General features: G+C 40.5%; 1 pseudogene; it reads right to left on the bottom strand.

The window, feature by feature from the left end:
* Nucleotides 1–7,160: 7,160 nt before the first annotated feature.
* On the bottom strand, nt 7,161–8,221 carry LOC141121527 (small ribosomal subunit protein uS2 pseudogene; annotated as a pseudogene).
* Nucleotides 8,222–11,853: the final 3,632 nt, after the last annotated feature.

Genomic DNA, 11,853 nt, shown 5'->3' with positions numbered 1-11,853 from the left:
ACTATATACTCTGAACAGAAGTATATATACTATACGGCCTGCCCTATATACTCTGCAGAAAATTGGGCCTTAGGTATTGGTGGTGCCAGAACACTGTAACCCCTTACAGTTACTCTTGGTGAGTGCAGGAACAGGCCCTGCTGTGAAATATTATATCAAAAATTGTAATTATATGCCCCTGTCAAACAGGGGCAGAAAAATTGGGCCTGTGGTGGTGGTGGTGCCACAACATTGTAAGCCCTCACAATTACTCTTGGTGGGTGCAGGAATGGGCCCTGCTTTGAAATATTAGATCAAGAATTGTAATTACATGCCCCTGTTAAACAGAGGCAGAAAAATTGGGCCTTTGGTGGTGGTGCCACAACACTGTAACCCCTTACAGTTACTCTTGGTGGGCGCAGGAACGGGCCCTGCTGTGAAATATTAGATCAAAAATTGTAATTACATGCCCCTGTTAAACAGGGGCAGAAAAATTGGGCCTTTGGTGGTGGTGGTGCTGCCACAACACTGCAACCCCTCACAGATACTCTTGTTGGGCGCAGGAATGGGCCCTGCTGTGAAATATTAGATCAAAAATTGTAATTACATGCCCCTGTTAAATAGGGACAGAAAAATTGGGCCTTAGGCAGTGGTGGTGGTGCCCTAAACCAAAAATATTGTTGGAAGCTAGCATTGTCAAGATTGAGGAGGAATAGGATAGTCACTCAGCATAGGCAGTCTTCAAGGGATCCCACATCTATAGAAAAATCAATCAGTTACATCAGCATCAGGTGCTTGATAGCTGCTGATTCAAGACTGATTCATTTTTATGAATGTGAGCCTATCAACGGAGTCTGTGGACAGGCACACTCTATGATCCGTTACAAACTCTCCAGCAGTACTGAATGTGCGTTCAGAAAGAACACTGGATGCAGGACAGGCCAGTAGCTCAATTGCATATTGAGCAAGTTCTGGCCAGTGGTCCATCCTCAAGACCCAGTAACCCAGTGGATGGTCTGTTGGAAAGGTCTCCAAGTCTGCTCTTGCCCCTAGATATTCCTGCACCATGTAATGCAGACGCTGGCGATGGTTGCTTGAAAAGATCAGACCTTGGCACTGAGGACTAAAAAATTGTCTAAAGGCATCGGTCAGCCGGCCACCTTCTCCACCGCTCTTCCTCTGACTAATCGAAGCCTCAGCAACACGCTGTCCACTATTTCTTTTTTAGTAATTTCTTTTATGTAATAAATAATCTTTTTCCAAAACCTTTTAATTTTGGGGCAATCCCCCCATAAGTGAGCCATTGAGCTCCCCTCCCCACAGCCTCGCCAGCAATCCGCAGATTTATCCTTTTGGTATTTACTGATTTTGTCAGGAGTTGAGTACCATCTAGTTAAACATTTATAATTCATTTCAGCAGTTTTAGTGTTAACCGATGAACTATGAGTCAAATTCAATATTTTTCCTATAGTGATATTATCCCTGTGTGACCCCAACTCCTGTTCCCATTTTCTAATATATGGCGGGATCTCCACCTCCTCCACCCTCAACAAGAGTTTATAAAACCTAGATATAATATTTTTTATGTCATTTGCAGTACATAGCCGTTCCAACAGGGTCAACTCTTCCCCTGATCTAATTGGGTGAGGACGACTCTTGATAAAGTGGTACAACTGGAGATACCGCCACTCATCAATCAGCAAAAAATTGTTATTGTTTTTTAATTCTTGAAGTGATAGAATTTTTCCTTTTTTTAATTATATCTCTTAACTGTATCATGTCTTTTCTTATCCAGTTTCCCCCAGTTATCTTTTCCCCTGGTGCAAAAAATTCATTATCTTTTAACGCAATTAGTGGAGAATTGTGGTTCCCATTAAGGTGTTTATACATCTTATCCCAAATTTTTAAAACATTCCATGTAAGTGCAGGAAAGTCACCGCGCAAAGGAATAAGTACTGCTTAAGGTAGGAAATAGTTAATGGAACTGCTGCCTCTACCGATTACTACCACTAGGTGGAGTAAGTGAATTAGAAAGAAAACAAAGTAGATATGGTGCTGTTCGGTTGTTATAATTGGTTTAGAATTCAAATGTGTATGCTGATCCCTTTGATAGGGGAAGAAATTGAGGTAGGAAAGGGGATGGTGTGTGATAATAGGTGTTCCTGGTGAGTAGTAATTAGATGAGTCTTACTCAATCCAACAGAAAAAACAGAAGAAATTCAAGAGAGATGTGCCGGATTACATAAACCGGCAGGTTTACAAATGGCAGATGGATGACACCTATAATGAAAACGAAAACAATGTCTCCATGATGGAGAAATCAAGGGAAAACACTCCAGAACCAGAAGAATCAGCGTGGCAAAATGATAGAATAGAAGAAATAAGAACACCAAGAAGAGTACAAGTTGAGCAACCCACACCGACACAGAGAAGAGAGGAGAGGAGTCCTGTCCGTCGACCTCACAGACGGGATAACAACTATGGAACACAATTACCCAATACCACTTCAAATACACCAACAATTCCCAGACATCAGAACAGATTTTCTCCATTAAAAATCAATCCTGATTACACCCCTTATCGAGAACCCCAATTCAGGAGGGATTTTTTTTCCAAGGAATTCAGAGGGAGACCACCAGCAAGAAGGGGGGGATACGCCCCATACCGACCACCGGGAAGATGGAGACCCTTCAAGTATCCACCAAGAAGTCAATATCAGGATGATCGCATGTATCAAGGGGGTCAACAAGGTTGGAACCCAAGAATAACAACAACAAGAGAGAGAAGGGGAAACGAACAGGATATAGAAGAACACAGACAAATGACATACCGACCTCAGAGATGGGCAAGAGGAAATGGGCCAGAGGAAAATGAGGGGGCATCAAGAAAAAGAAGAAGAGAACATTAGGGAAAGATATTTTTAATCTGAGTGAGGTGATTTTTAATGATGAAGAACTAAAAATCCTGCATCTGGGCCTTAAATATGCCCCAGATAAAGACTTAGACAAATTTGAAGCCTATATAGACCTACAAAAATTTGTGAGAAGATTAAATATTGAGAAATTTTATGCCCAAAAAGAAAAGAAAAATGTAGCAAAAGAAGCCTCCATCTACAGACATTCTAACCTAAAGAACAACTCCACTTTTAATCCAAAGACACAACAAAATGAAAGTTTAATAGTTTTTAAGAAAATGGTGGAGGAGGACATTAAGAAACTGGATGTAACTAAATCAAAAAGAAACAGTATTTGGAAGACCATAAAAGAAATAGAAAAGAAAAAAAATATAATCATACGACCAGCTGACAAAGGAGGAGGACTGGTAATCCTCAACAAAGTAGATTACGAACGAGAGATGACCAATCTATTGAACCAATCAGATACATATAAAAAACTGAAGGGCAATCCAAAAGTCGAATATCAGAAGAAACTCAAAATAGTTTGTAAGGAAAGGTGAAGATAAAGGAATTCTCACAAAGAAAGAGGCAATTTACTTAATTCCAGAGGCAGCTAAGACACCCGTTATTTATTACGTCCCTAAAATTCACAAAAGCCAAACCAACCCACCAGGTAGACCAATAGTAAGTGGGATAGACTCACTCTTCTCTTGGCTGGGTGCATATTTGGATGGTTTCTTACAACCATTAGTCAAGGAAGGAAGATCTTATCTCAGAGATAGCAGACAGTTATTAGATGAATCAAGAACCCTGGAAATTGAAGAGACCGACATTCTAGTTACAATCGATGTAAATTCATTATATACTAATATCATACAAAAGGATGGAATTAATAGTGTTGATTGGGCTTTACATAACCAAACAGATATGAAAGAGGAACAAATCCAATATATTCTGGAAGGCCTAAAATTAGCCATGCATAATAATAATTTTTGGCACAAGGGAGATTATTTCGTCCAAACGAAGGGTGTAGCCATGGGGGCAAAATATGCCCCCAGTGTAGCCAACTTGTTCCTCAATCACTGGGAAGAAGAACAGATTTTTAGTATAGAGAGAACTAATTTAAAATTTTATCGAAGATACATTGATGACATTATGATTGTGTGGAGGGGTACGGTAATGAAACTGCAATCCTTCCTTGAGGAAATCAATCAGAACATCTACGGAATTAGCTTCTCTGGGAGTTGGGACCAGCAAACTATTGATTACCTAGATCTACAACTCTATAAAAACAATGGACATATAGACACCAGGACCTTCTTCAAAACAACAGAGAGAAATGGGTATATACCGACCAACAGCTGCCATCATCGTCAATGGATAGGAAACATACCGAAAGGCCAATTAATGAGAATGTACAGAAATTGTAGCAATCTAGCAGACTATAATTCCCAAGCAGATACCATTATAGAAAGGTTTGTTGAAAAAGGATATAAGAAAAAGGAACTAATAGCATTGAAGGAGAGTATTAAACATATGGACAGAAATTCATTAATAGAAGAGAGAGAAAGGGAGAAAAGGAAAACCAAAAAGGGGAAAGGTGATGTGGCTTTCATCACGGGTTTCAATATTCAACATAAGTCATTAGAAAAAATAATAAAAAACATAGGCCGATTCTTCAATCTGACCAAATTTTGAGAACCAGTATACCATCAAGACCTTCCTTCATTTACAGAAGAGTACCAAACCTCAGGAACAGACTAGTTCACAATGCTCTAGACCCCCCAAAACAAATTAGAATTTCAAACCAGTTAAAAGGTTTTTAGAAATGTGGAAAATGTCTTCCATGTAAAGTCAGCAAAAAAAACAGTAAGAAAAAAACAAATTTTACCTCTATGTCAAAGGGCACCAAACACACTATAAAAGAACTTATCACATGTACCAGAACCCACGTCATGTTTGTTTTGGAATGTCCTTGCCACAAACAATATGTGGGCAGAACAACAAGAGAATTACATGTAAGAATCTGAGAGCATATTAACAATATCAAAAACGGATTCGATAAACACAGCGTCTCAGGACATTTTAGAGATTATCATAACAAGGATCCTACATGCATGGTTTTTTATGGTATAGACAAAATTAAAGGACATTGGAGAGGGGAGAATAAGAAAATTTAAATCTCCCAAAATGAGACCAAATGGATCTTCCAATTAGACACCCTTCAGCCAAGGGGAATGAACATAGACATAGATCTTAACTGTTTCTTAACTAATTTTTAATATTATCATGTGACATGAAAATCATATTCTCACTCCATTTGAGGCTTCATATACTTTTCCCTCACTTCCCCTCCCCCTTCTTTTTATAAAAAAAAATGTATCCAACGTTTTAATAAACAACATTAGTTTTAATATTAATTTGAAATATTAAGTTTCACATTTTTAATAAATAATATTTGGTTTCACTTGCATTCTAAGGGAACTGTAGTAATATTATGTACTTATATATGCCTAGATGCAAGCATCATCCTTTATCTTAATTATGTTCTGTATAATACATTCTGATATGGATGTTGGGATATTTGGTACATTTTTAATTTTATACATTTTTTTTTATATATAGGAACATATAGTTTTCTATAGATTTCATAGAGTTTACACTATTGGCGATTTGCATTGAACGTATATAATGAAATAATGAAAAAATAGATAGCCAAATTCATCCTGATCGACAGTCACTATCTAATTCAGCTAACTTTATATTTCGATTACCGGAATGTATAATAAATTGGTAGGTAGTACGCAACCATTATTCCATGGTCTCCAGTCTGCGATATCATATCCAAAATGGCGACCAGGATCCCATAAGGATTAAACTATTATTATTCTGTGGGCTTCGGCCTGCGGCATCATACCCAAAATGGCCACCGGGATTCCTCATGTTGGTCTTCGGTCTGCAGTGTCATACACAAAATGGCTGCTGGGATCCCTTTTTCGGCCTGTAGACACCGGGACTGCCCCGCGTTGGAAACTATGAGGATAAATCCTCAACTAAGTGGCAAAAGCACTAAGAGACATCTAGAATAAAGGCACTAATTTATTTTAAAATGATCACAATTTTTTGCCCAGATCATATATATAAATAAAAGTGTGCGGGCATGAACACATTGGGCTTCGGTCTGCAAATCATATCCAAAATGGCCGACAGAACTTCTGTCTGCAATATCACGTGCAAAATGGCGGCCATAATCATCAATACATTATGCAAAACACCAAGCACTATAAATGGGAACTGTAGCAAGCACTATGCATGCTCCAGATGACGTCAGAGTGATGAAACACGTAGGGTGGAGTCAGCATAGGTCCTTGCATCATTTCCTGTCACAGAGGCTTGTGTCAGCAATATATGCTTTTATTATCCCTATTTCATGTGAGTAACTTTCTATGGGTTTGCACAATAAACTAATTTTATGCAGTATTACGCTATTAGGGCTCCCTCTCTCTCTTTCATAATGGAATCTCCTCATACTCAACATTAAAGACGGTGTTATTCCACATTGCTACACAGTGGCACATACTGTGGAGGTTTATGACCCCAGGAGGGGGTGAAGGATCTGGTAAGTGCAATCATAATAAGAGCACGAATAAGGCACGCACAGAGTGTTGTTTCATCAAAAAGCTCACCAGAGTATCTAAAGGATTCCTTCACTGGCACAAGAGCACTTTAGAACTTCATCTTGTTACATAGTAGTTGTTTATACACACCAGGACTTTGTACAAATTTTATATTTTTATATTTTTGTCTCTTACTATGGTTATTGATTTGGTATTTATTGCACGTTAGAGGCATTATCATTTATTTATTTATTTATATTGCACAGTGTTTGCACATCATAGTAATTCAAATTTTATTTGTTGGTTATGACACGTTGTATTTAATATTGAGTCAGGTCCACGGACCACCAGTTTACCCACATTCAAATCCAAGGGCTTATGCACACCGAATGCACTTATCAATGAACACATACTCAGCTTTTTTACTAAATATTTTTAACCAAATGTGCACATACATTTGAGTAAGACTCATCTAATTACTACTCACCAGGAACACCTATTACCACACACCATCCCCTTTCCTACCTCAATTTCTTCCCCTATCAAACATACATTTGAATTCCAAACCAATTATAACAACCGAACAGCGCCATATCTACTTTGCTTTCTTTTTTTTTTCCTCAAACAGGTTTATTTCAAGTCCACCATGATGTTTGAACATGGGTAACACCAGAATGTTTTTTTTTCCCCTTTTAAGACCATTCAGTAGTTGTTCCAACCCATTCTGATGCCTGAGCAGTTGGGGCAGTAGACCAGTCATCTGTGCTAGCTGGTTGGGAGCTCCAATCTTCTGCTGCAGGTTTGGGAGCTGCTGCTGCTGCCGCTTCTGCTATGGCTGGGATTTCAGGACTATCTGCAGGAAATTGCTGAATGGGCACAGATGGGACTTGTACTCCTTCTGACCAGTCAGGAACTTCAGGCTGAGGAAACTCTGGAACATTTGCAGACCATTCACCCTGGTATTCCTCCTTAGTGGTAGCCTTCTCTGCAGCAGCCTGTTCTTCCTTTTCAATCTCCTCAGGATCCCGGTAAAAGTAGAGATCAGGCATGACTTCCCATGGATGTTCACGGGAAATTGTTCCCCTCATGCGCAGAACTTCACGAGCAAGCATCCACCACATAAGACCAACAGAATGGGCACCCTTGTTATTACAGGGGATGGCAATATCCACATAACGTAGAGGTGAATCTGTATTGCAGAGAGCAATAGTAGGAATATTGTCATATGATGCCTCAGTAAGTGGTTGATGATCAGCACGTGGGTCAGTCACAATTAACAGGCGTGGTTCACGGAAAGCAGCTTGAATCTGATTGGTGAAAGTACCAGGTGTGAAGCGACCAGCAATTGGGGTGGCCCCACAGGATGAAGCAAATTTCAGAACAGCCCTCTGGCCAGTATTTCTGGAGGAAATCACACAAACATCAGCTGGGTTTTCAATTGCTACGATGGCACGTGCAGCAAGCAGAAGCTTCTCCCATGTAGGTTTCAGATTTATAAAGTAAATACCATCACTTTTCCTTTTTTAGATATACTGCTCCATTTGAAAGTCGAGGTTAGTGCCACCCAAGTGAGTTCCTGCAGCCAGGAACATGAGGACATCTTCGTCTTTCATTTGCAGGACATCCAGACCTCCGGACATTGTTAAACACCCCTGAAGCTACGATGGGGAAAAAGAGACAACGCCGTGTAGAGAGTCTCCTGCTGGAAACGAAGCAAAAAGAGCTTGCTTTCTTTTTAATTCCGTGTGAGTGCAAGTGTATTTACATTCAACGTTCTAGAGTGTGGTGGGTTCCATATTATGATTCCCAATTGTGCCTTACTAAGTGTTTTTTCTATCGTGACCCATCTTTATTCATTTTTTTTCCTTGACCCATTCGACCACCCTTGACATCACGATTGCATTATAATAGTTTTGAATGTCTGGTACGGCTAACCCTCCTCTTTTCTTTTCCTGCCTTAGAGTTGCGAAGGATACTCTCGGTTTTCTGTATTTCCATATTGAGTTAATTAATATCGATTTTAGCTTTCTGAGGTATAATTGGGGAAGGGCCAATGGCAACATCTGAAACTTATAGGTAATCTTTGGTAGTAGAACCATCTTTATAATATTGATTCGACCTATCCATGATATAGGCCTGCCTATTATTCTGTTACTTTCAGTTCTAATTTCGTCTAGCAATGGTATGTAGTTTATTTTGTATACTTTCTTCATGGTATTCACTAACTTAATTCCCAGATATTTCAGTTGCTTCTTCCAAGAAAACCTAAATTCATTTTTCAGCAGTTGTTCTTCTTCTTACCTACATTTATGTTAAGGATTTCTGACTTAATTTTTAATTTTAAAATTAGATATTTCCCCATATTGTTTTAAAGTGTTTAACAAATTTGGCATTGTGATCCGAGGGTTGGATATATAAAATAGTATATCATCCGCAAATGCTGCGAGTTTATGTTCTTGCTATCCGATCTTGAATCCACTTATGTCAGGGTTATTTCGTACCATAGCCAGTAGTGGCTCCAAGGCGCTAATGTGTTTTGTGTTATCAACTTCTTAGAAGAGGTAAGTCTTGAGTTTTTTCCTGAAGACCAGATGGTTTTCTTCCATGCGGATGTGAGTCGGAAGAGAGTTCCATAGCCGAGGTCCCTGGACTGCGAATCTTCGCTCTCCCCTTGCTTTGTAGCGGTATTTGGGAATGAGGAGGAGGTTTTGACTAGATGATCGCAGATTACGATTCAGTGTGTAGTGTTTTATTTTCTCTTGGGGGTATTGAGGGGCGTTACCTTGTATGCATTTGTGGGTGAGGCAGAGGGTCTTGAATGTGATCCGATTCTTTACTGTTAGCCAATGTAGGCTCCTCAGGGATGGGGAGATGGACTCCCAGGGTTTTTTTCCTGTTAGCAGTCTTGCCACCGCGTTTTGAATGGCCTGTAGGCGCGCAAGCTGATATTGGGGTAATCCTATGTAGAGTGAGTTTGCGTAGTTGAGACGGGAATTGATGATTGTTCCAACTACTGCTGCTTTGTCCTCTTCTGGGATGAAGGGGATGAGTCTCCATAGCAGGTGGAGGAGATGGTGAGATCCGCTGACTACTGATCCTATTTGTGCATCCATTGTCATTTCTGAGTCAAAGATAACTCCAAGACTTTTGGCTTTGGTGCTCAGAGAGATGGTTTGTCCAAAGATGGCGGGAGGTGTCCGTGGAGTCTTGGTTTTGGGATTTTGGTTAGCGTGTAGGTAGAGAAGTTCTGTTTTTGACCCGTTGAGTTTGAGGGAACTATTGGTCATCCAGCCATCTATCAAAGTGAGGCATTTCTCTAGTTGCTGATGGTGGTCTTTTTGTCCGGTGATGCGAAAGTAGATTTGGGTATCGTCAGAGTATGAGTGGAACCAGAGGTCTGATTTTTTGATGATTTTAAGGAGAGGGCAGATGTAGATGTTGAATAGCACTGGCGACAAGGGTGAACCCTGAGGGACTCCACAGGAGATTGTCCGGGTTTCCGAGGTGAATGCTCCTAGTTTCACTGTCTGAGAGCGATTCTCTAAGAAGGATGCAAACCATTTTAGACTAGAATCTGTGGCTCCTGCAACTTCTGTGAGCCGGACAAGTAGAGTATTGTGGTCCACTGTGTCAAATGCTGCACTGAGGTCTAACAGTACCAGGAGACATGATTCTCCATCATCTGTTGCTTCGAGGGCATCGTCCCATATTTTTAGAAGTGCAGTTTCTGTGCCATGGTCTGGGCGGAAACCTGATTGTAGAGTGTCCAGAAGTTGATGCGTGTCCAGGTGGCGTTGTAGCTGTTGTACTACCGCTTTCTCCATAATCTTGGAGACGGTGTTGAGGCTTGTTATCGGTCTGCGGTGGTTAGGGTCTTTAGGGTTGAGATTGGGTTTCTTCAGTAGGGGTTTGAGGATGCCTTGCTTGAGGGTGGTTGGCACAATCCCTTCTTTGAACGACTGATTTATGAGGTGTGTTATAGTGGGAGCCAGGATGTCGGAGCATTCTTTCAGGAGTTTTGCGGGAATGATGTCATTTGGTGATGTGCTGTCTCGAAGGTTTCTCATAATGTTTTTAGTCGTGTCAGTGGTGATTGGGGTCAAGAAGAAGTCCGGCGGTTGTGTGCTGTTCGCGTCAATGTCATCTTTTTGATTTGGTTGGGTAAGGTTGGTTGCTTTTTTCTGTTGAATTGATTTCCGAATAATGTCGATTTTGTCGATTAAGAAATTAGATAACTCATTGCAGAATTCTTGAGTATCGTCTGCTGGGGGCTCTAAGCAGCATGGGTTCATTGATTGGGCGACTATTTTGAAAAGTTCCCACGGCCGGTTTAAGGCAGTTTAGATGGTGTTCGAGAAATGTTCTTTTTTGGCTGTGAAGATCGCTTTGTGGTATTTCACAGTAAGTATTTTGTAGTTTGTATGGTTTTCCTTGGTAGGATTTCTTCTCCATGCTCTTTCAGCTCTTCTGCGTTCTTGCTTGAGTAGGGTGAGGGTGCCGTTAAACCATCTCAAGTTTTTTTTGCGGATGAGTGTTCTGTGTTTTGGTGCTACTGAGTGTGCTGTTTGTAGTAATGCCTTGTTTAGGGAGTTGAGTGTTTGTTCCATTGAGAGGTTTAAGTTTAGCAATTGTATTTTGTTTGATGATGTGGTTTTGAAGAGTTCAGAATGCATTTTTTTCTGGGATCTGTTCCAGTGTGTTGTTGCTGAATGTTTCTGTTTTTGGAGGGTGGAGTTAGTGGTGATTTTAAATTTGATGGTGTGGTGGTCCGTCCTTGGTAGTGGTGTGTTCTCGATGTCTATATTCTGTTTGAAGATGAGGTCTAGAGTATGTCCTGAACCGTGCGTGGGCATATTTATCAGCTGTTGAAGACCTAGTTCTTCCAGTTGGTTGATGCAGGCGGTCGCAATAAGGTCTTGAGTGGAGCTTGCCCAAAGGTTGAAGTCTCCAAGTACCAGAAGGTTTTTGGTTTTCAGGGTGTGCATTGAGATGAATTCAGTAAGTGGTGTAAGGAGATTGGTCTTTGGTCCTGGTGGTATGTAGCATAGTAATATGTGAATGGTGTTTTGGGGTGTTGTTTGAAGATGCAGGGGGAGTATCTCCATGAAAGGCACTGAGTTCTGTGAAGTTGGTTTGGTGAAGGCAAGGTGCGATTTGAAGATCACTGCTAGGCCTCCTCCTTTTTTTCCTATTCTATGCTCGGTTAGGATGCTGTAGTTCTCCGGCACCAATTCAGTTAGGATGGTGTTGCAGTCGGATGTTAGCCAACTTTCCGTAATGAAGAGGCAATCTATGTTGTTATCAATGATGAAGTCGTGGATTTCTAGTCTGTGCTTGACTGCAGATCTAGTATTAATCAGG

Source organism: Aquarana catesbeiana, unplaced genomic scaffold, assembly GCF_042186555.1.
Source record: "Aquarana catesbeiana isolate 2022-GZ unplaced genomic scaffold, ASM4218655v1 unanchor218, whole genome shotgun sequence".
NCBI lineage: Eukaryota > Metazoa > Chordata > Amphibia > Anura > Ranidae > Aquarana > Aquarana catesbeiana.
Note: the sequence above shows the minus strand (reverse complement) of the source record. Positions and strands in the feature narration are given on the sequence as shown.